This window comes from Haliotis rufescens, unplaced genomic scaffold (assembly GCF_023055435.1).
Source record: "Haliotis rufescens isolate VD_foot unplaced genomic scaffold, xgHalRufe1.0.p SCAF_29, whole genome shotgun sequence".
NCBI lineage: Eukaryota > Metazoa > Mollusca > Gastropoda > Lepetellida > Haliotidae > Haliotis > Haliotis rufescens.
In genome coordinates this window covers 4,953,076-4,977,976 of record NW_025963990.1, presented here as the reverse complement: position 1 = coordinate 4,977,976, position 24,901 = coordinate 4,953,076, and the positions used below count along the sequence as shown (strand labels likewise).

General features: G+C 39.9%; 1 protein-coding gene across 1 annotated transcript in view; it reads right to left on the bottom strand.

Annotated features, from left to right (window-relative positions):
* LOC124144432 (G-protein coupled receptor dmsr-1-like) overlaps positions 1–24,901 on the bottom strand; it is a 161,960-nt gene that overhangs the window by 55,607 nt on the left and 81,452 nt on the right. The window contains exon 2 of the mRNA XM_046513833.2: positions 7,926–8,035. The gene's annotated coding sequence lies outside the window, so the exon portion shown is untranslated. The remainder of the gene's footprint in view (positions 1–7,925; positions 8,036–24,901) is intronic.

Here is a 24,901-nt window from a genome sequence, read left to right as displayed (position 1 = left end):
CCTCATCATACAGCTGTTTACGTGGTACTTCACTATGAAATCTTCATCATACAGCTGTTAATTTGGTACTTTACTATGAAATCCTCATCATACAGCTGTTAACTTGGTGCTTTACTATGAAATCCTCATCATACAGCTGTTCACTTGGTATTTTACTATGAAATCCTCATCATACAGCTGTTAACTTGGTACTTTTCTATGAATACTCGTCATACGCATGTTAACTTGGTGCTTTACAATGAAATCTCATCATACGGCTGTTAACTTGGTGCATTACTATCAAATCCTTACCATACAGCTGTTAACTTGGTGCTTTACTATGAATACTCGTCATACGGCTGTTAACTTGGTGCTTTACTGTGAATACTCATCATACGGCTGTTAACTTGTGCCTTACAACGAAATCCTCATCATACAGCTGTTAACTTGGTGCTTTACTATGAAATCCTCATCATACAGCTGTTTACGTGGTACTTTACTATGAAATCTTCATCATACAGCTGTTAACTTGGTACTTTACTATGACATCCTCATCATACAGCTGTTAACTTGGTACTTTTCTATGAATACTCATCATACGGCTGTTAACTTGGTGCTTTACTATGAAATCCTCATCATACAGCTGTTAACTTGGTACTTTACTATGAATACTTGTCATACGCATGTTAACTTGGTACTTTACTATGAAATCTTCATCATACAGCTGTTAACTTGGTGCTTTACTATGAATACTCACCATACGGCTGTTAACTTGGTGCTTTACAATGAAATCCTCATCATACGGCTGTTAACTTGGTACTTTACTATGAATACTCATAATACAGCTCTTAACTTGGTACTTTACTATGAATACTCATAATACAGCTCTTAACTTGGTACTTTACTATGAATACTCATAATACAGCTGTTAACTTGGTGCTTTACTATTAAATCCTCATCATACGGCTGTTAGCTTGGTATATACATGGGTCCACATTATACAGGTTTTTATGTGTGCGTGAATCCCTTCGCATGGTTTTTCACGTGATGCACTTCCATGAATATCCATGACGTGATGCCTCATACTGCCTCAACTACGAAATTATGTACCAACGTCACTCACTTGCAATTCCCTCGATACCATACCGAATAAGGTTGGTATTTCTGTTTTTACCAATCAAGGCATTCGCAAAGTTATTGCAAAAACCGACAATCATCTAAAGAAACGTACATATATGTTGTCTTTACATATCAAAGCCATAGTTAACTTTTTCTTGATTCAAATGAAACTGTTTTCTATAAAAAAAAATCCATTCCCAACACGAGCACAATATCATTAGATGTGAGTTCGAACTTGCCATTCATTTCGTTGCGCAATATTGCAATGTGATTGATTTGCATTTGACAAGTGAACGTACAAATTGTAAAGGCATATGTTACACGTATTGACATAAGTATATACCAGGATGAAACAGTCAAACACTGACATGAGTATATTCCAGGGTGAAACAGTCAAACACTGACATGAGTATATTCCAGGATGAAACAGTCAAACACTGACATGAGTCTATACTAGGATGAAACAGTCAAACACTGACATGAGTATATACTAGGATGAAACAGTCAAACACTGACATGAGTCTATACCAGGATGAAACAGTCAAACACTGACATGAGTATATTCCAGGGTGAAACAGTCAAACACTGACATGAGTATATTTCAGGATGAAACAGTCAAACACTGACATGAGTATATACCAGGGTAAAACAGTCAAACACTGACATGAGTATATTCCAGGGTGAAACAGTCAAACACTGACATGAGTATATTTCAGGGCGAAATAGTAAAATTCTAACATGAGTCTTTACCAGGACGAAGCAGTCAAATTCTAACATGAGTCTATACCAGGATGAAGCCGTAAACCACTGACATGAGTATATTCCAGAATAAAATAGTCAAATACTAACATGATACTATACCAGGATGAAACAGTCAAATACTGACAACAGTATATTCCAGGGTGAAATAGTCAAACACTGACATGAGTATATACCAGGATGAAACAGTCAAACACTGACATGAGTATATTCCAGGGTGAAATAGTCAAACACTGACATGAGTATATACCCGGACGAAACAGTCAAACACTGACATGAATATATTCCAGGTTGAAACAGTAAACCACTGACATGAGTATATTCCAGAATAAAATAGTCAAATACTAACATGATGCTATACCAGGATGAAACAGTCAAACACTGACATAAGTCTATACTTGGTTGAAACAGTCAAACATCGACTGTATATGCCAGGATGAAACAGTCAAACACTGACAGTATATACCAGGAAGAAATAGTCAAACACTGACATGAGTCTATACTAGGATGAAACAGTCAAACACTGACATGAGTATATACTAGGATGAAACAGTCAAACACTGACATGAGTCTATACCAGGATGAAACAGTCAAACACTGACATGAGTATATTCCAGGGTGAAACAGTCAAACACTGACATGAGTATATTTCAGGATGAAACAGTCAAACACTGACATGAGTATATACCAGGGTAAAACAGTCAAACACTGACATGAGTATATTCCAGGGTGAAACAGTCAAACACTGACATGAGTATATTTCAGGGCGAAATAGTAAAATTCTAACATGAGTCTTTACCAGGACGAAGCAGTCAAATTCTAACATGAGTCTATACCAGGATGAAGCCGTAAACCACTGACATGAGTATATTCCAGAATAAAATAGTCAAATACTAACATGATACTATACCAGGATGAAACAGTCAAATACTGACAACAGTATATTCCAGGGTGAAATAGTCAAACACTGACATGAGTATATACCAGGATGAAACAGTCAAACACTGACATGAGTATATTCCAGGGTGAAATAGTCAAACACTGACATGAGTATATACCCGGACGAAACAGTCAAACACTGACATGAATATATTCCAGGTTGAAACAGTAAACCACTGACATGAGTATATTCCAGAATAAAATAGTCAAATACTAACATGATGCTATACCAGGATGAAACAGTCAAACACTGACATAAGTCTATACTTGGTTGAAACAGTCAAACATCGACTGTATATGCCAGGATGAAACAGTCAAACACTGACAGTATATACCAGGAAGAAATAGTCAAACACTGACATGAGTATATACTTGGATGACATCAGTATATTGCTGGATAAAAGAGTCAAACACTGACATGAGTATTTTGCAGGCTGAACAGTCAAATACTGACAGGAATCTATACCTGGTTGAAACAGTCAAACACTGACTGTATATGCCAGGATGAAACAGTCAAAAACTGACATCAGTATATTGCAGGATGATATAATCAATAATCACGGTGTACCATATTGATTTCCCATGCATCTTTGACAAGAACGGAAAGCATAGATAATGTTCAGATAAACCCGATAAATCAGCCTAGATTATATCATTTTTTTAAATAGGCCCTCAAAACAATTTTATACCATTGTTGAACTCCACCTGGAGCCCCTTAGCAAAATGGCGAAGCACTATTTCATAACTGTCACTGATTCTAATGACGTCACAGCTGTGTTACATAAGCCGCCGTCGAGAACGGAGCGCATCATTATCTGGAAAGCCTGTCTCCCAGTTTACACCATCCGGATGTCACGTGATCTTTAAGTAGTGAACTCCATGCTCTGATTTAGAACTCGGATTTAGTCGCAGTGGTAATTACACGCGAAGTTAGAAAGTTAACCTCATCAGGAGCCATGTATTTGGATGACAACACACACTAGAAGCACTCTCTTGCCGACTATTTACAGACGCCATTACCAGCTGTTTACACATTAAAAAGGCATTTACACTTATTAAGGGTTCCAGTCTAAATTTTCTGGAAACAGGATGAGAACGTTGTAGCCGATATAGACGTGTCTTGTATACGCTCAGAAAAGATGCGGTGGGGTTGTCTGGTGGCTCGGTGAACACGTTGGACACCAGGGTTCGGTTCCGCAAACTTGAATGTGACAGGCGCACTCAAGATATCCCAACACCCTAAACACCATCTTTCCCAGGCCACGCTTCCATTACCAAGAGACCCGTAAAGATTCCGGGGTAGAATATGTCTTCAGCAACCCATGCTTGCCGTAAAAGGCGACTACGCTTGTCGTAAAATGCGACTAACGGGATCGGGTGGTCAGGTTCGCTGACTTGGCTGATGCATGTCATTGATCCCAATTGCGTGGATCGATGCTCTTGATATCAATCACTGGATTGTCTGGTCCAGACTCGATTATTTACAGACCGCCGTCATATAGCTGAGATATTGCTGAGTGTGGCGTTAAACAACAAACCAACCAACCAACAACCATTACCAAGATAGAGTGAGTATAGTTTGACGCCGCTCTTAGCGGTAATTGCTGCAATATGACGGCGGGGGACACCAGAAATGGGTGTCACACATTGCACCCATGTGGGGAATCGAACCCGGGTCTTCGGCGTGACGGGCGAACGCTTGAACCAATAAGCAATTCGTGCTGCCAGACAGGACCTATTTGAAGACGGGTTTCTTCACATACATTTCAAACATTGTCATGTCTCCCGATATCCAGGATTGTGTCTTTGAGCTTCAACCAAAACTGTCAGATCTTCGTCTGAGCCTCAGTGACAAGGAAAGACGTGTCTTGTCCGGCCATGCCGCCCTCAGCACAGACAAAAGAGATGGTGAGACCTGTTGTTAATGCACACAGTGATACCATTTCAGTAAATCAAAGCGTGCTCTGATCCAATTTTCTGGGCACAGGATTCAGGAGCTTCTGTGATCGTCCGTGCCCTCCACGCCGTCTCCGCCTCAGCTGGACAAGATAGCGGACGAGACAATGGGACCATCTATCTGTGTGACAAGCCCTCTCTCGCCCAAACACTTCAAGCTGTAAGTGCGACACGAGAGATTCGCCTCCTTAGCGTTTTAAATAGCTGCAACCAACTCGTGCTTGCGGCCCTTTCGTCGTTCCTCTGGTTTGCTTTTGTAATGAAGTGAAATGTTGCCTCAATATTGACAAGCCATTCTCGGTGAAGCTTTCACAGACGGGAAAATGGCCACTGCCTGTCAGATTTGTATTCTTCACGCGTTGAATGATAGAGATAAAATACAGCGATAATCTCAAATTTAATTTGCTCCCAGTCCATGGTACACGCTATAAGGATGTATATAGAGATAGCCCGGTATTATTTACATTGCTGTTTTAGGCGTTTCATCATTTGCGCTTGGTGTGTTATTGAATGAAATTATCAGGAAATTTAAACAGACAGTTTCCGATTAAGGTCGTCTTTGCAAGATTGAAAGTATATGCCGGACTCATTGTTAGGAAGCTTAAGTGCACAGTTCCCATTACTCAAAAGCTTCGTAAGTGAAGACCGTATAACATGGCTTGTGCACAAACTCAAGATAATGCTTGGGGGAAACGTTGGCCTGAAGAGATTGATTAAGTAGCGGAAATAGGTGTAGATCACATACACCATACACCTATTTCACCCTATCACTCTAACGATATCGCCATGAAGGAGTATGGTGGTATAATATGGCTGCATAATTCATGAATGTACTACCCTATGGGTCGGACTTCCCAATGCTTTATGCTTGATGCCGCTGACGGCATGAAAGGCAGATCGAACTCCTTGGCGACTCATTCCGACCGATGTCACAGCCACGACAATTTTTGCGTGCTTAGATTATCGTTACTAATCCGAGCGTTAAGATCGCTTTGTGAAAGTGAGACCTGTGTTAGATTTCTCCTTGAAAAAAGATGTCAACAACTTGAAGGTCAAGGTCATCTATCAGAACCCTAAAAAAGAACTTAAAAACTCCGTTGCTTTGTGCAGCATGTTTTACGCTGTAAACAAATAATTGGGCAAATTGTCCCGTGATATGTGCGCATGCGTAACGTCCTTGATTTCGAGAATTAACAGGGGGACACGTCTATTTGGTTTGGACAATATATGACAGAGCAAACTCCCCTGCTGGTCATGATGAAGCAATTTTACTTCACAAACAGACTTCAGGTAGCCGCTATTCGATTTTTATCACTCTCCTACCCAGAGTTCCAAGCGGGCGGCAGCCAGCAGGCATAGTACCTCTGCCACAGGCCAGCGCCATGTGACGATTCGTCACATCTTTCATGATCACAGTCGTGCATATGCTTTTCATCCGTTTCATGTTTGACAAGTCTACACATTTTCATAAACAAATGTCAAAATATGGTTACGGTTCATTAAGAAAGTATCCTAACACGTGAAAATCTACTTGTTTTTGCGAAGCTATCCTTTGTTTAAATTGGTTGTACGGCTCCATGTGCAGTCATCGGAGAGCTAGTGATACGGTCACTTTGATGTATAAATATATATTGTCATGCAACTGTCGCAGTTGTAGTAGCATATCTATATAATTATGCAAAACAATATGTAAAGCGCCCCAAATACTTTCATTAGTTTGTTCTATACTGATTTCTGAAACAGCGCGTTTGTTTTTCAAACAGGAGAAAAGTCCAGTCACGTGATATGCAAACTAGCCTGTGGCAGTGGTGTTATTCTGAGTCACCACTGCGCCGGAGTGTGCGTTTTTATTCGACCTCCAGGACCAATGAATGCCACGTTTAGTGTTGTCCATAAAAGTAAGTTAAGAAAATAAAAGTTCGCACCAGCCATGTTGTGGGATGTAAGTTTAAAGCAATATCGACAAAATTGGTCCTACCTCCAACACCTATCCTTTTCTATTCTTGTTCGGGTAGCCTGTGTCTGCCTCCCCAATATATATATATATATATTGTGTGTGTGTGTGTGTGTGTGTGTGTGTGTGTGTGTGTGTGTGTGTGTGTGTGTGGATCGATGTTCATGATGTCAATCACTGGATTGTCTGGTCCAGACTCGACTATGTATGGGGACAGCCGTGCTATAGCTTGAATATTGCTGTGCGGCGTTAAACAATAACCACACAACGCCAAATGGAATTTGTTTCGACAGGTAATCGAGGCTGGCTATTCTCCGGCCTAGACATTTTGAATTTACCTCCATGTCTATGCATACATGTACAAAACTCAATTCCGTCAAGGATATAAAAAGGAATATGTGATAAATATATGTGTACATAAAGATACTAAACGAACATTAATGGGATTTTGAATGAAATGGACAGGAGCAGAGATAACACATCGGCACCGCCCCTAAATCTAATCGTAACTGTGTTTCCAACACCTGTTCTATTCAGGGTTTTAGGCACCCTGTGGGTATGCCAAGCTGATTGCCAAAACGAACCTCAGAGGCTTGTAATGTCCAATGCCACGAGAACCATGTGTGTGTGTGTGTGTGTGTGTGTGTGTGTGTGTGTGTGTGTGTGTGTGTGTGTGTGTGTGTGTGTGTGTGTCGCCCTGATTCTTCACAATGGCACATTATTTTCCAAGAGCCGAGATTTACTTGTGTACAGTGGCACATATTTCAAGAAATTCAGGAAATAATTATACGACACGATTTGTTCACCTAGATATGTCAGTTGTATTTTCAGTTCTTCTACCTGAAGATTAAACTGAATCATGCTGAAGAAACATTTGTCGAATACATATATGACACATTAGCGCCTCTTCTCCTCCGTTAATGTTCCAATGGTCAATATTGATTTTCAATTCAAGGCCCTGCAAACTGGAAAACGATTTTTACTCATTCTGCAATTCCCCAATCACTGTATCCAGCTATCAATTGATTAGCAAGGCACTTAATGTCCCTCACAATGCCTACGTGTACTCTCTCTGAAACCTTCAATGCACATGACAGAGCAGTAATGAAACACAGTACTTCATTAGGAAGTATTTATGGTACCATCTTGCATCGCATGTGAACAAAAAGGATTAACCCAACGAGGTTAATAGCATGTAAAAACGGAAATGAAAACTTACCTAGACTGTAGGGGACGTGAACATTAATCCTTGTTGCTATCCGCTCTCCAGAGGGAGGGTCAAAGCAGTTGCCACACGTCCGCAGATCTGTTCACTTCACGGCCGACTACCTGCAGCGAACAAGATAACACAATTTGAGGACACAATGGAGAAATAATGTTATTTTCGAGACCTGAGGACACTGTAAGCTAAGGGCAGCAGGGGCGAGAACGGTGTGGCAAAAATCCAGTTGAATGACGAGCTTTTTGGAAATGATTCATTTCTCTGATGGAAATTTGACATTTGAGTAAATGTTTGAATAGTGATGTAATTATATATACATACAATCACGATCATGCTTGAAACATCAATAGTTATTTGCATTAAATACATTGTAAGCTCGCGTGATGAGGTATTAGCTGTTTATCGCGTCCAGAATTACTTTTATAGCAACTGGGTATTAAATAATGATCGATATTGACATATTCCATAGCAGTCCACAGCGTATAATGGGGGAATTTAGTTTAATATCTACTTTTTCAGCCAGCAATCCTTCCAAGAGCTGTTGCTCCAATAGCTTAATAACGCTTGTATAGTTGATAATCATACCGAAACGTAAAAACGTCGTCATTCACACGGTATTACACGCAGTATAATGGGTAGGAAACACAATGTAAAGCGAGGTTATGGTGACCTCACAGAAATGCACCCTTGCATCACGAAATACCGAACATCATCGCCGGATATGCAATAACACCAGGAACCCGACCCACAAAGCAATCTTAGCGCTGTCAGTAAGTGTCATATTTATTTATTTATTGTTTGTTTGTTTGTTTGTTTAACGCCGCACTCAGCAATATTCCAGGTATATGACGGCGGTCTGTAAATACCCGAATCTGGACCAGAAAATCCATTGTCTGACATCAAGAGCATCTGTCTACGCAATTGGGATACGATGACATGCATCAACCGAGCCTGACAACCCGATCCCGTTAGTCGCCTCTTACGACCAGCATGGGTTGCTGTAGACCAATACTAACCCGGAATCTTCACGGGAAGCGTTTAATTTAACGCTGCTGAGAACAATATTTCAGTTATATCCTAACGTGTCAGCTTGATGTGGCAAGAACGCCCGAAGTAATGCTGATGTTGTGCGTTTACCATTTAGGTGAAATCTAGCACGGGGTGGTTCTGTTAAACCTAGAAAAACATAATCGGGGCGAACCGGGATTCAAACCCAATATCATAGGCCTAGGTTTCTCGCAAAGCAAAAGCGATGCAACCCTGCACAGAAGAGCGATGTCTGTGTTAAAGTGCAAGAGGCACGTTCATCTGCAGAGCGATCGCTTATTCTATTAGTCAGCGAGCATCCAGGACTGTGATTTGTTTCATAATTAATGAATGACCACTCTAATCGCATAAGACATTGAGGGTTTGACGAATACGAAATACTTCAGCAATATGATAGAGTGAGTTGCTGGGAATGAACTTCAATAAATGATTATGTATAGAAAATTGAATCCGGGTGTTGGACGCCGAACATTAACGCTTAACCACTGTGTTGTCCAACCACCGAAGCGAGACAATTCCAAATTGATCAATTCTTTGGCGAAGACCACGTATAACTGGTACTGACACACGTGACATCTACCCTGGAAACTGTTACATATACTACTGCTCAGAAATAACTACCTCTCTCCGGCGCTACTGTATCGGAAACTATCACGGCACTTTCTCAAAACCTTTGTAGAATAGTCGCGGTACGATTACATTATTACTAAATAGCCCTAGTAACAACCGCGGTACGATTACATAATTACTACACAGCCCTTGCAACAACCGCGGTACGTTTACATAATTACTGCTCTACCCTTGCGTAAATGCCGCGGTACATTTACCTAATTACTGCACTACCTTTAAGTGACTGCAGAGGTACATTTACCTAATTACTTCACTACCCTTAAGTGACTGCAGAGGTACATTTACCTAATTACTGCACTACCCTTAAGTGACTGCAGAGGTACATTTACCAAGTCACTGCACTACCGTTAAGTGACTGTCGCGGTACATTTACCTAATTACTGTACTACCCTTAAGTGACTGCAGAGGTACATTTACCTAGTCTCTGCGCTACCTAACGTGACTGCAGAGGTACATTTACCTAATTACTGCACTACCCTTAAGTGACTGCAGAGGTACATTTACCTAGTCTCTGCGCTACCTAACGTGACTGCAGAGGTACATTTACCTAATTACTGCACTACCCTTAAGTGACTGCAGAGGTACATTTACCTCATTACTTCACTACCCTTAAGTGACTGCAGAGGTACATTTACCTCATTACTTCACTACCCTTAAGTGACTGCAGAGGTACATTTACCTCATTACTTCACTACCCTTAAGTGACTGCAGAGGTACATTTACCTAATTACTGCACTACCCTTAAGTGACTGTCGCGGTACATTTACCTAATTACTGCACTACCCTTAAGTGACTGTCGCGGTACATTTACCTAATTACTGCACTACCCTTAAGTGACTGCAGAGGTACATTTACCTAATTACTTCACTACCCTTAAGTGACTGCCGCGGTACATTTCAATAATTACTGCACTACCCGGCGTGACTTAACGCGGCACGTTTCCAGCGCTACGCTTGCGGAAATAGCGTAGCGTACCGCCGATCTCGCAAAACATATAATCACGAACGTTTCCCATAAAAGAGGAAAATACTTTTGATCAGAGGTGTACACTATTGTTCCACGTTCATTGCCATTTTGTAAACGTTTGGTGTGATATGTTACGTTATGAAGCCGACACTATGACCAAAGATACCACAGTGACAAAGATAATGTCATTATGTGAACCGAAGTGGTCCATAATGGCATAGTGACCGCAGTAATTGGTATACTCCCGTAATCAAATAAAACTGCACATCACTATCGCAGTTGAGGTGACGTTGAACAGAGACGCTGCCATCTCTGTCTTCATTATTGGTTATGACCGTGAGTGTTCCTATTTAGTGTGTCTCGAGACAATTTACTATGTAATGTCATATAGTGATGCTGGTAAACATGTCATGCAGCTGAACACTCTACAATCGGTGAATCACATAATATTCTCTGGCGCTTGGAAAGTGCAAAGTAAAACCAATACAATGTGTTTGGAGCAATGCTGGTTCATGTTAGATGCCATTTACAATATTGAAATGTTTGAATCAAGTAGGAATTGAGTGTGTAATGTAAATAATACCTGCAGAGGTGTTCTCACAGCTGTTTACAGTATGTTCCCGTTTACTTTGTAAGGCAAGATTCAGACATGTTTGAATCAAGTAGGAATTGAGTGTGTTATGTAAATAATACCTGCAGAGGTCCTCTCACAGCTGTTTACAGTATGTTCCCGATTACTTTGTAAGGCAAGATTCAGACATGTTTGAATCAAGTAGGAATTGAGTGTGTTATGTAAATAATACCTGCAGAGGTCCTCTCATAGCTGTTCACAGTATGTTCCCGATTACTTTGTAAGGCAAGATTCAGACATGTTTGAATCAAGTAGGAATTGAGTGTGTTATGTAAATAATACCTGCAGAGGTCCTCTCACAGCTGTTAACAGTATGTTCCCGATTACTTTGTAAGGCAAGATTCAGACATGTTTGAATCAAGTAGGAATTGAGTTAGTTATGTAAATAATACCTGAAGAGGTCCTCTCACAGCTGTTAACAGTATGTTCCCGATTACTTTGTAAGGCAAGATTCAGACATGTTTGAATCAAGTAGGAATTGAGTTAGTTATGTAAATAATACCTGAAGAGGTCCTCTCACAGCTGTTTACAGTATGTTCCCGATTACTTTGTAAGGCAAGTTTCAGACATGTTTGAATCAAGTAGGAATTGAGTGTGTTATGTAAATAATACCTGAAGAGGTCCTCTCACAGCTGTTAACAGTATGTTCCCGATTACTTTTTAAGGCAAGATTCAGACATGTTTGAATCAAGTAGGAATTGAGTGTGTTATGTAAATACTACCCGCAGAGGTCCTCGCACAGCTGTTTACAGTATGTTCCCGATTATTTTGTAAGGCAAGATTCAGACATGTTTGAATCAAGTAGGAACATGAAAAACGACGGAAACAATAATTAGAAACCCAAAAGTTCCAATCGATTCGGGTGTTACTCGGCCATACTTTACTTCAAAGTATTACGACGCGTCGTGACATCATGTACTAATCAGGTAGTGGTGTGACCACCTTCTTCGTCGCTGCTTGTATCAGATACCATGTAGCTTCAATCAACACTCTACAATAATTTGAGAAATAAATGTATATGCATATTTTTTAATATAAACAGTAAACTACGGTTATAACGAACACGCTTATAACGAACTGACGGATATAACGAACTTACTTTTTGGTCCCGACTATTAGCTGTATTTATGCTGTATATATGCTTATAACGAACTACGGCTATAACGAACTAAAATTAGTAGTCCCTTTGAGTTCGTTATAACCGTAGTTTACTGTATTTAGAAACTATTTTGTTTACGAGATAGAAATGGTGTATTTTCATGTTTTAGGTCACGCGTACTAACCCAGTACTACAGGGACATGCTCATAAAATAAATAGTTTGTTTGAGTTGATTGGTATATAAATTTTCTTACAGCGAGGGCCACACTATAATAACGTTGGAGTTTGCGATGAAGCGGAAATCAAGATTTAATCATATGAGTATTGGTTTAGGTACAAGTAATCAAAAATGACATTAACGGACAAAACAAGATTTTCAATTATTAAATCCTAAATGAGACTACGCATTCTTACATTAACTTTCGATAACTAATATTATTACATGGTATGATAAAATCTATTTAAGGAAACGCAATCACAGAATATGTTGCCTACGCGAAAAAGAGATTCACTGAGCAGGTTCTGTTGAGATATAGCTGAAAAGACTCTGTTGAGATATAACATTTGAAAAAAAGACGCACGTGCAAATGATTATACATCTGGAGTATTAACGCCTCGTGAAGTCTTTTGCAAAGAAAACAAAATAGAATACACCACATGGTTTCGCTGGCGACTGTGACACACATAGCTCAGTCATAAGGGACTGGTGTGTACTTTCATGCAATGCTGTGTGATAAGTAAGTGGGTTCATGTTTATCTTTAGTCAAAAGTATCTGTGAAAGGGAGAGCCGTTCAAATTGTCTTTTTCACAACACATTCTATATTCAAGACTACAAACAAATTGTTTGTAACCACCAGAGACCAAATTATATATTTCCTGTTCTTTCTTGATTTAAAAAAAAATAATTTCACCTTATTATCATAATACCTTTAACATGTTTAGCTAACCTGAAATATATCTGCTTTCAATATATTCTTCTGAACAGTACCAAATACAATCTTTACTTCAAAGAAACTACAACCTTTTCGGATTTGGCATAATGATAGGCTTCTCAACTTAAGAGCTGATGGAAATGTCGGGTATTTATATGTGTGATTATTCTGTACACAACAAACACGGTGTTTACAGTTGATACGCCCGGCACCTCCGTCCCTTTCACTCAGATGCCAAATGAAAGACAATCATTACACGAAAAAATCTGGAGATCGCCTTACTGTGATACTATTATATCAACAAAAGATGAACTATGACGTGTGAACGGCAATTTCTTAATACTCTACAATACGGATAGGTTGTTTTCGAGAGCCTCGTGACGTCTACTCTCACCTTGACCTTAATGGAAACGTGTACTTCCGGTTCGGCAGGTCCTACTCACGTGTTTCGCGAATACTTCGTGTCTTCCTCGAAATAAGAGTGATTCGTGAGTGTAGGTTGTTTTTTTAAAACTAATACTTCCATTTTGTATCGATTTCGTGGCTATTGATGTCTGAGGGATAAGGACATTGATACTCAAAGGGCTTTGATGCTTTCAGTTAATCATTCTGTTCATAAATCACTGGGATATAATGTTTGTAATTAGAAGCAGCACGATGTTAGTTTCTTGGAAGGTGTTCTGTCATTCTTTTATCATTTAAAATAATCATTTTTGTTTGAGATAATGAAACAGCCGTAAGTCGTTGAAATTATCCCTCGAGATGACACGTACATCTTTTATGAGGGGCGGTCGATAGGCCCAGTGGTTAAAGCGTTTGCTCGTCACACCGAAGACCCGGGTTCGATTCCCGACATGGGTACAATGTGTGAAGCCCGTTTCTGGTGTTCCCCGCGGTGATATTGCTGGAATAATAAGCGGAGAAGAAGAAGCGGCGTTAAACCAAACTCACTTACTCACTCATTTTTATGAGAAATGTGTCTCGAACAATTAGAAGTTAGGCTCGCGTTAATTTTTCATTGTACAGCATTGTGTATTGGTATTTACATGATGCTATGATCAATACCCGGTGATATGCTCGTTTTAAACTTATAACTGACCTTGTTACCAACGAATGACGTTAATGTGTCCTCGCCAGTTTATTTTTTTTCAAATCACAGAAATGAGGAGCAAAGAAACATTTCAATGGTGTGACAAAACCCGTGTCCATAATCTCCATTTATATAATCTTCATCACTAGTAGCCCTCCACGGTAGAATAGGTCTTCAGCAACCCATGCTTGCCGTAAAAGGCGACTATGCTTGTCGCAAGAGGCGACTAACGGATTCGGGTGGTCAAGCTCTCTGACTTGGTTGAGGCATGTCATCGATCCCAAACACGTGGATCGATGCTCATGATGTCAATCACTGGATTGTCTGGTCCAGACTCGATTATGTATGGGGACAGCCGTGTTATAGCTTGAATATTGCTGTGCGGCGTTACACAACAAACACACAACGCCCAATGGAATTTGTTTCGACAGGTAATCGAGGCTGGCTATTCTCCGGCCTAGACATTTTGAATTTACCTCATTGTCTATGCATACATGTACAAAATTCAATTCCGTCAAGGATATAAGAAGGAATATGTGATAAATATATGTGTTCATAAAGATACTAAACGAACATTAACGGGATTTTGAATGAAATGGACAGGAGCAGAGATAACACATCGGCACCGCCCCTAAATCTAATCGTAACTGTGTTTCCAACACCTGTTCCATTCCCTGTAGGGATGCCAAGCTGATGGCCAAAACGAACCTCAGAGGCTTGTAATGTCCAAGTACCACGAGGACCATGTTCTTTGTAAAAGTATATTTTCAATTCCGTGTGTGTGTGTGTGTGTGTGTGTGTGTGTTTGTGTGTGTGTGTGTGTGTGTGTGTGTGTAATTCGAATATTGCAGTTATGTGACGGCGGCCTGTAAAAAATCGGGTCATAAGCACCGCATCACGCTATCGTGGTACGTTATCCAAACCTTGGGGCTAGACCACCTGATCTGCTTTCTTTTGCGAATAAATGTCAATCCTCCATTCAATAACGTTATTAAAGCAATGGTTCTGGTCCTAATGGTATTGAAATACGAACTATGCTTTGCTACACGAAACACAGTAGCTTGCTGCCGTGCACATGTCCTTGCGAAATACAATATTTGTATCTTTAATAAATATGAACATCAAACTTTGCATTGTTATTTAAATTGAAATTTGAAACATCATATTCATTTTGAAATCATTATGTGACATTTTTTTCGATAAATCATATATAATTAGGGAAAGACATCTGAGAAAGCATGAGACTAGTCGCAACAAGTCAATTGTTCTGTGTGGACGTGATCACAGAAGCCGAGGAGTACAGCAATCCCCTCCGTTGACAGCTGCAAAAGTTTGTTTGTTTCTTTCTTTCTTTGTTGTTTAACGCCGCACTCAGCAATAGTCCAGGTATATGATCCAGGTATATGACGGCGGTTTGTAAATAATCGAGTGTGGACCAGACAATCCAGTGACTAATGTCATGAGCATCCGCCCACGCAATTGGGATACGATGACATGAATCAACCAAGTCAGCGAGCATGACCACCCGATCCCGTTAGTCGCCTTCTACGGCAAGCATGGGTTGCTGAAGACCTATACTACCCCGGATCTTCACAGATGCAAAAGGAAATGGTTTTACTTAGGTAGAGAGTGAGATGGGCTTTTACACCTTTCTCACAGTATTCCAGTTATATCACGACGCGTCAGCTTTATGTGGGAGGAAAGCCCTCAGTGATGTAGATCCCAGGTCTTTGTCAGATTGGTGTATCCCTCGGTTCAGGTTCTGACAAACCTAGAGGAATAATCGGGTAGAACCGGGATTCAAACCAACAATCATAGGTTTCTGGCGTGCTTTTAGCAGAAAGGTCAGGAAACGACCTTTCAGTTTGCGTGTCATTCAAAGTGAATGCCTTTCTAGTGACTGAGTAAATGGTTTTGCATTGCTTGCAAATATTATCGTCAGAATCCCGTTTCAGCTAGAAGGGTAATCAGGCACCTCGAGAACAGGAAGACGAGATCCTTCTGAGACTGTTATTGGAGAAACGTGCATTGTTCTGAAGACACTTAGAGCCATGGGCTTTATTGCCAACCTGACTCTTTTTGTAACTCTTTATCATACTACTGAATATAATCTGCTCACAGATTAACTGATAAACTGAATAACATTTCAAACACATGAGCATCCTTCTATTCAAGTGTTATGTTGAATGAGAGATTAAATGGAGATGTCACATTTGAAAATGGATTTGAAAATGGAGGAACTTGTACATACGGGAAAGGTTTCTTAAATATCATAACCTTTCAAACAGTAAATATTAATAGTCAGTGCAAGAGAATAACCATCCTGGAAACAGATTCCACTTGGCGTTGAGAGCAAATAGCTGTGGAAATTATATGAATAGGCAACTGAAAATCAGTGATGCCACCAGATGTTCGCGAGATTGGTAAGCATGTGTACACGCTTATGTGTACCCGTCACAATCGTACTGATACAGATCGTTCCACCATGCTTGCAAAGCATAGTACTCGGTTGCAACGAAACCCCATAACTGGCGAAAAAATCAAGCTGATCACAACTCTTGGAATATACCTTGTCATTGTTCATTTTGAGGTCATAGATACGCCATCTCGACCATATGTCAGTGTTGTAGAGACCAACTTATATGATACCCCATGATTACATTCGAGAGCACACTTTATATAAGATATAGCTACAAAACCCCATTCTCGTAAAGCATATCTGCTAAAGAAAAGTAAAACAACCCTTTCTGAAAACAGAGTCTATTGTACAACCATTTTGACGTAATAAGGGCCCCACCCTAATAAGCGCCCACTGCGATATTTGCTAATATATTGGCTAGTGAACAATCTCAATGAGCACCCCTTCCGAATGATCAATGTTCACTAGACATATTTATTCATGTATAATTACGTGTGTTATATGTATGCTTAATTATGGGAAATTAAATTCTGAAAAAAATATATCTGTCGTATATAAACATTTCAGGCTGTCAGCATAAACAACGAAATTTACGATCCTTCAAATCTGTTGTTTTTCACCAAAATAATATTCTAATAAGAGTCCCCTATTTCTAATTTTGAGAGCGCCCTTTGCGCTTATTATGTCGAATGCGGTATATCATGACCATGCGTCCTTTAAAGCACCATCAACTTCGATGATAGTAAGTGTTCGCGAAAAGGTGAGCGAACACTGTCTACACAGCGATAGTCTCTAGCAGGAGAGTCAGACGCTCACATTTCATGGATATCATTTTGGTCAATTGGAACTTGTGAATTGGTTTTGTTATGAATGGAAATAGACCTTTGTTCCAAATTACTTTATTTCCAATCGATCTTATTACTTTCAGTGCACTGATGTGGAAAGGGTCATCATATGGCCATATTGTCATAATACCCTGTCTTTATTGCCTATTAAATACCATGTTTGCCATCGATACTTTCAATATGGAAAGATTATAGGAGAAGAGGTCATTAATGTACGTCTGTCTATGCCATGATTAGATTTGGGTGGGAAAACTTCGACCATTGCCTGTATAAAGTGTTTTCCTTACCGTGTTCATCGTGAACATTTACAGCCCCTTCTTATTTAATCGTCCTGGTATCAGTGAAAAAAACGGTTATATCTACAATGGCATAAAGTAAGCTATTTATGTTATATGTTAGGGGCGGTGGGGTAACCTAGCGGTTAAAGCTTTCGCGCGTCTCTAGGAAGACCAGGGTTACATTGTTCACATGGGTAGAATGTGTGAAGCCCATTTTTGGAAACTTTAAATTCCATTTTGGAATTTGTAACGACATTTGCTGCAGACTTGATGCCGGAACTAAATTGGGAAAAGTTTTAATTCCATTTGGCAATTTTTTAATGACATTTGCTGGAGACTTGCGGCCGAACATAAATCGGGAAATTTAAATCCCATTATTTCCAATTTATAATGATTTTTGCTGCAGACCTCGGATCGAATAGCGGCCTCTGAGCAGTGAGCTCTGAGCAAACATGTCCCGCTTAGGAGATACTTGTTGTACTATACTCTTATATGAGAATTTGTTCCTTATTCAGATCCATTCAAGACGACATAATCCAGGAAACTGACAACATTAACAGTGATACTGAGGTGAACAAGTTTACCATCGTGGAGCAAGGCTCACAGAAGAAGAAACCGAAACTATTGACATGAATATGTGTTGAATTTAATATTTTATACGACAATGATATGATAATGCCATAGTGTTACATAATACTTCACATAATTCTATCTCGATGTAATGTCCATACTGAGAGGGAACAGAAAGGTCCGGAGTTCGATCCCCGGCTGCGTTATACTACAAAATGCTAAAAGGTGGTACTTGTTGATACCCTGCCTGGCGATCGGTGCTAATCGACTGATCGATTAAGAGTCAGTATGCTGTATGAATTGGGTATTCGTGTTAAACTGGTGCATTGTAAAATCGGCATTATTTCGGACTATCACAGCCATACACACACGTACATTCACTTGGCTATATACGTGCTATAATCCTGGACGCTCACCTCACTTCACCATCATTTCAATTGTTATACATGAGGCATCTGGTTGTGAGACATCCTGGCGGTGCGGTGCAGTGCAGTCAGAGAGCTTGGCAAGCTGGCAGCAGTGCCAGATAAGAGGTAACAACAATAGCGATAGCAGCAGCGATGACAAATACATGTCTTGTGTACTTAACGGGATTAAATAACACGATTAATTACTTCTTTTATGCAGCACAATGTGCTTGTTTGCGAGAGATTTAATTAATACTGATATGCATTTCAGACATTTATTGAACTTATTTGAAGTTAATTAACATCTGCCTACTGTTTTATTTTTTATAAAACATTCATATTCCGACAGCCAGTTGTGTCCTGTATATGACTTTTGGTCATGCATATTACAAACAACGATGCAAGTTATAGGGTACCAGTTGTTTCTGGTATACCACTCATGCTCGTCAAGCTTACTGATAGCACAACCTCAACGATATGTCATTGGGCAACCTCTTCAAAGATACATAGTGTCTTTGGTAAGCGGTATCTTCTTGCGTCCTTTTTGTTATTTGACGCCGCACACAGTGATCTGTAAATAGTTTGGAGCATACAGTTCAGTGATTGACATCGTGAGCACCGATCCACGCATACGTGGGGATACGATGACATGCATCAACCAAGTCAGGGAGCCTGACCACCCGATCCCGTTAGTCGCCTCTTACGACAAGCATGGGTTGCTGAAGTCCTATTCTCTACCCGGATCTTCGCGGGTCATAAGCGGTGGTATCTAAGATACAGTAGAAGATTCAATTGCACCCAGCTGATCACAGTAACGGTAAAGGCTGCTGTTACGACCAAGGTCTTTTCCCTATTCCTTGTGTGTGTGTATAAGTGGCCCATGTGTCTCCTCGTTTCGTCATGTTCTGGCCGAGTGTTACCATTCCCCGATGGCGTGGAATTTGGTTCATGATGGTGATCACTTAGTTGTTCCAGTTAAATTCACGTCTCGGGCGTCGGTAAAGCTTATATAGATCTCCCGTGGTTGGCACTATTGACATTGCGTTGGAGTGTCTGGCTGGAAGTGGAATGGCATTTATTGGTGTATTCATTTTTTGGGAATTGTGTAAAAACGTGAAATGTGAATATTAGTTTCTGTTTTCTCGACAACGAGTAGCTATAGGCTACCAGGCGACCTATATCACGCTACGACTCCTTCTAATCATGTTCATTTGTCGCAAACACCTCCTGTTTGTCAGTGACTAAACCAGAACACGATCAATCTCCACGTCACCCAAACAACAGTTTCTCACCAACAGTCTGGTAGCCACTGTTTCGTATCTGACAACAGTAATTGAAATTGAAACAAAATACCCATCAGTAGAAGATATATCTGATAGCATACCCCAAGGAAGCAATTCTCCACTTGGAAGAGTCCAACGTCATTTGATTTATCTACCGGTTGTTTTCTTGGCAGTGTAATGTAATCTCAACTTGGAAGAGTCCACCGTCATTGTTTTAAATATTCGTAGTTTCCTTGGCAATGTAATGTTATCTCCATCGGAAGGGTCTACCGTCATTTGATTTATCTATCGGTAGTTTCCTTGGCGATGTAATGTAATCTCAACTTGGAAGAGTCCACCGTCATTGATTTAAATATTGGTAGTTTCCTTGGCAATGTAATGTTATCTCCATCGGAAGGGTCTACCGTCATTTGATTTATCTATCGGTAGTTTCCTTGACAATGTAATGTAATCTCAACTCGGAAGAGTCCATCGTCATTTGATTTATCTATCGGTTGTTTCCTTGGCAATGTAATGTATTAAGGGTAAGGATCAACGAGCCAACGAGGATGCGCGAGTACTTTTCACTGGATAATCGTGAGAACGAATTATGATCAATGCCAGTATGTTGTTTGAGCTGTTTGTTTGTTGTTAAATACCCCGATCAGCAATATTCCAGCTGTGTGACGGCGGTCTGTAAATAATCGAGTCTGGACCAGATAATCCTGTGATTGACATCATAAGCATCGATCCACGCAATTGGGATCGATGACATGCATCAACCAAGTCAGCGAGCCTGACCACCCGATCCCGTTAGTCGCCTCTTCCGACAAGCATGGGTTGCTGAAGACCTATTGACAGTGTGTAACACACCCCAACACACATTGGTATGCCCGACGGTACTCAGTCGAATCTTGCAATAGTGATCATGCCATTCTACCAGTGGGGTATCAGAATATTTCGCAGGAGACGAACACGCCATTATGATACGCTGTATTGACGCCATTGCTTGATCAAGGTCATTAGGAAGCATTTTCGTAAACACCAGAGGTCCTGAGAAGTTGCCATTCGCAGCCAACTCTTAAAGTACAGTGACGGAAAATCCAGTTACACGCACAGGGACCGGGGCTATTCATTTCCCATACGCGGGGGGCGAGTTCTGACGCCCCAGCCTTCAATGCAAGCTGTCATTAGCATACCCCAAGGATGCTGTCATTATAGTCGTTGAATGAAAGTAATAAATCACAGATGATTACCTTTGAGCGGTTGTACAAAATGGGAAAAATATCAATTCGTCTTACAAATATAAAATACTCACCGGAGCTGTATAATTTCAGTATTTTTATCGTGTTCTGTATTTTGTTGTTTTTCAGTCTATTTTCCTAAGTGCATCAACGTAAAAGATCACTTTCTTCTTATCAAATGACTCATTCCATTCTGTATATTCTTCCTTAGTTAGGGGCACCTGCCTCATCCGATTAACACAATATAACTTCTTAGACTATTTCATGTTGCAATTCAAATTAACCACAATTAATATACGGTATCCAGGACAGCGGACGGCGAATCTAATGAAGGAGAAACTTAACTATTCCGCTCCAGGAGAACTCCGAGGAAGTTATATCTCTTAAGACAGAATCATAAGCTTGAATTCAACGCTGTCTGACCTCTATGAAAACATGTCAACTCTCCCTGAAGATGATTTCTAAAGCAGCACCAAGGATGTAAGCTTAAACACAAGGCATATGTTGAACAAGGCCAACACTACCAGAGTACGTAGACATTTCTTCTGGTACACTGCATACGACAGTGATGTCATGATAGTGATGTAGTGTTATTTATGTTTGCAAGATAGCTGAACTAATTCGGAAAAGGGCGACCATTCGTCGGGTTTTGTGTGATACAAGTATAGATTTGAGCAACTTGTTGTTGCAGACATAGGCTTTCGTGGCGTCATGGCGTTTGTTAGTTTCTTAACGCCGCACTCATCCATGTTCCAGCTTCATGAGGGCGGCCTGTGCATAATCGATTCTGGATCAGGCAACCGAATGATTGGTGTTATGATACATGCCGTGGTGTACAATGTTGCGCAATCGAATATCAGCTTGACCACCGATTCATTTGGGTGGCGTTATATTTTGTTGTTTTGTTTTTTTAACGACGCACTCAGCAATATTCCAGCTATATGACGACGGTCTGTAAATAATCGAGTCTGGACCAGACAATCAAGTGATTGACATCATGAGCATCGATCCCCGCAAGTGAGATCGATGACATCCATCAACCAAGTCAGCGAGCCTGACCACCCGATCCCGTTAGTCGCCTTTTACGACAAGCATAGTCGCCTTTTACGGCAAGCATGGGTTGCTGAAGACCTAGATTTTGTTGAAACTAAAAACAATAAGATACGTTTGATGTCACAGCCCTAACATTCCTTTTGTAGTTTATTCAGCATACTTAATAAATGCTACTAATATAATGATGATATTCAATCCACCAGCAATAACATCGCCCCACTTCAGGTAAATATATAATGATTACTGAATCTTGATTAACTGCCTAAACAGAATCTTTTCGGCCTAAAAAGCAAAATAACGATGAAAATGACAGGAATAGATCACTGGTAAGGAGTGATGACAAGAGCTAGGTGTCCTCAAAATCAGTAAGACATGGGTTGATCGGCTATAATTGCTTTACAAAGTTGCGCCTCTTAGACGTCTCAGTATCCGCGGTAACACCATGTTTTGATGTAAACAATCTGCATTTCGTTTGGCCACATTTAGTCTGTCTTGATACTGTTGAAATATGTTCCCAAATTTGTTTTAAAACACTGAGAACACAAACTGCCTAAAAGCAACATTCATCTATGACATTTTTTTTAAGAATCCGTCCATTTTTGATGAACTTATTTATATATTTAACTGCATCTGCAATTCCCCCAGGAGTAATATATCTAACGTCGTCATTCAGGACATTTTGCAGAGAAAAACGCTTAAATAGTGAGCGCGTTACGTATCCGGGGACCGGAAAATTATTTTTCTGATTTTTCATTTTTAACAATTATAATTTTTACCAAACATTTCCTTCCAGCATAATGTTCTTATTTTTTGTCCTGACATAAGCTTACTTTTGGGAAAAACAAAGCCGTATCACCATTGGGCGTTTGTATCATTATTGCTTATTACGTTTTGAGCGGGGAAGCTTGAATGTCTACTTTAGCGAAAAACTGCATTTTCCCTTCAGGATAATTTTGTGACCAATTTCGCACGGAAATAGAGACAGAAAAAATCTCTTTAGACAAAAGTTTATAATTATTTTTGTTATGATTGTTTCACAGAGCAAAAGAAAAACTTAATCCAATTTCTCATCAGGAAAAGAAGAAAATCAGCCATATATATTATCATGAAGAAAGTTTCTTTATCAGTGTAAAAAACCCATGTGTATGCTTTAGCATCCGAAGACAACTTCCGTTCATAAATAACATTATAACTGTTTGGAAATAATGACTAAAATATCCAACTGGAAGAACATATCTCGTAAATCCAAATTCTGATAAATTCTGAAAGCATCACTGTGTTGTTTGAATACCTATAGGTATAGTTTTGATGTTGGAAAAACAGTTACATTCAAGTCTTTGAAAGGCATTTAGAAGTGATACACATAAGGAAGAGAATTTATGAATGTCGACTTCTTTATTATGATGAACAAAGTTTCGGAGTATATGCTTACTCCTTCTCCGAAACGTTGTGTTCCTCATAATAAAGAAGTTGACATCCATACATTCTCTTCCTTGACAAATACATTGTGTTAGTTATAAGACATTCTTCCCAAATAACAAATCAAATCAAGATATACATGATGTCTTAAGCTTAAATACCATACGAAATCCCCGGCGTTGTGTTTGTGAAGAAAGTTTGCACTCCAATCGCAGTGCCAACAACGGCTTTCTAATTCGAATGCGCCTCCAAATGAAGAAAAGGTGTCAAGCAGAACCCATATCTATAAACCGTTTTATGCTCCCCAATTTACGTTTCTGAGATCAATCAGATTGTCTGTTTTCAATACGGGAATCTTCTCTTTGATGTGTAGATATAATTAAAACGTTGTGGAGCGTGCCTCCATCAATCTTTCTGTTTGACCTTCGTCGTGCTTAGACAACGGTGTGAGAGACATACGGAGAATGACGATCATCGAGACCCGATACCAGTCTAAACATTGTTAAGAAAACACCACAGACTGCAAACATGGATCTAATTCCATCTATATATTGATATGGGCATCCCCGGGCCAATCGTGGTTGTGATAACGGTGTTTTCCATGTTTAACGACCACCCAGACAAACTGCTTCCCTTGAGACTTGCGTGACACTATTACGCAACTGCGTTGACACCATTGTCCGAGAGGCAGAAGAAACCACGTTTACAGCTTAGATACGTGATTTTTCAAAAATGTCTCTTCGTCGTTTTGCTGTAGTTAATTCCAAACTAGCTGATCAGATTCCTCTTTGACCTCAGACTGGCGTTAATGTTCTTGAAGGAATTCTTTGATCCTGCCTTTGATGAATAACGTATTGTGAGGAGATCTCCCCTATTATGTCAAAGAGGTTCTTGTACATGTACTTGTTTCTTAGTGGCTTTTTTCATACTATCCATAATATATGTTAGTTTATTATCAGTAAGTATTAACAAAATGAGAAGCACGAACCCATTTGAAATCAGCTAACCGTCATTCCGTTTCACTGCTTCCTTTATTACCTTTCCAAAGATAAAAGTTCTGCAACAAAATATGTTAACATT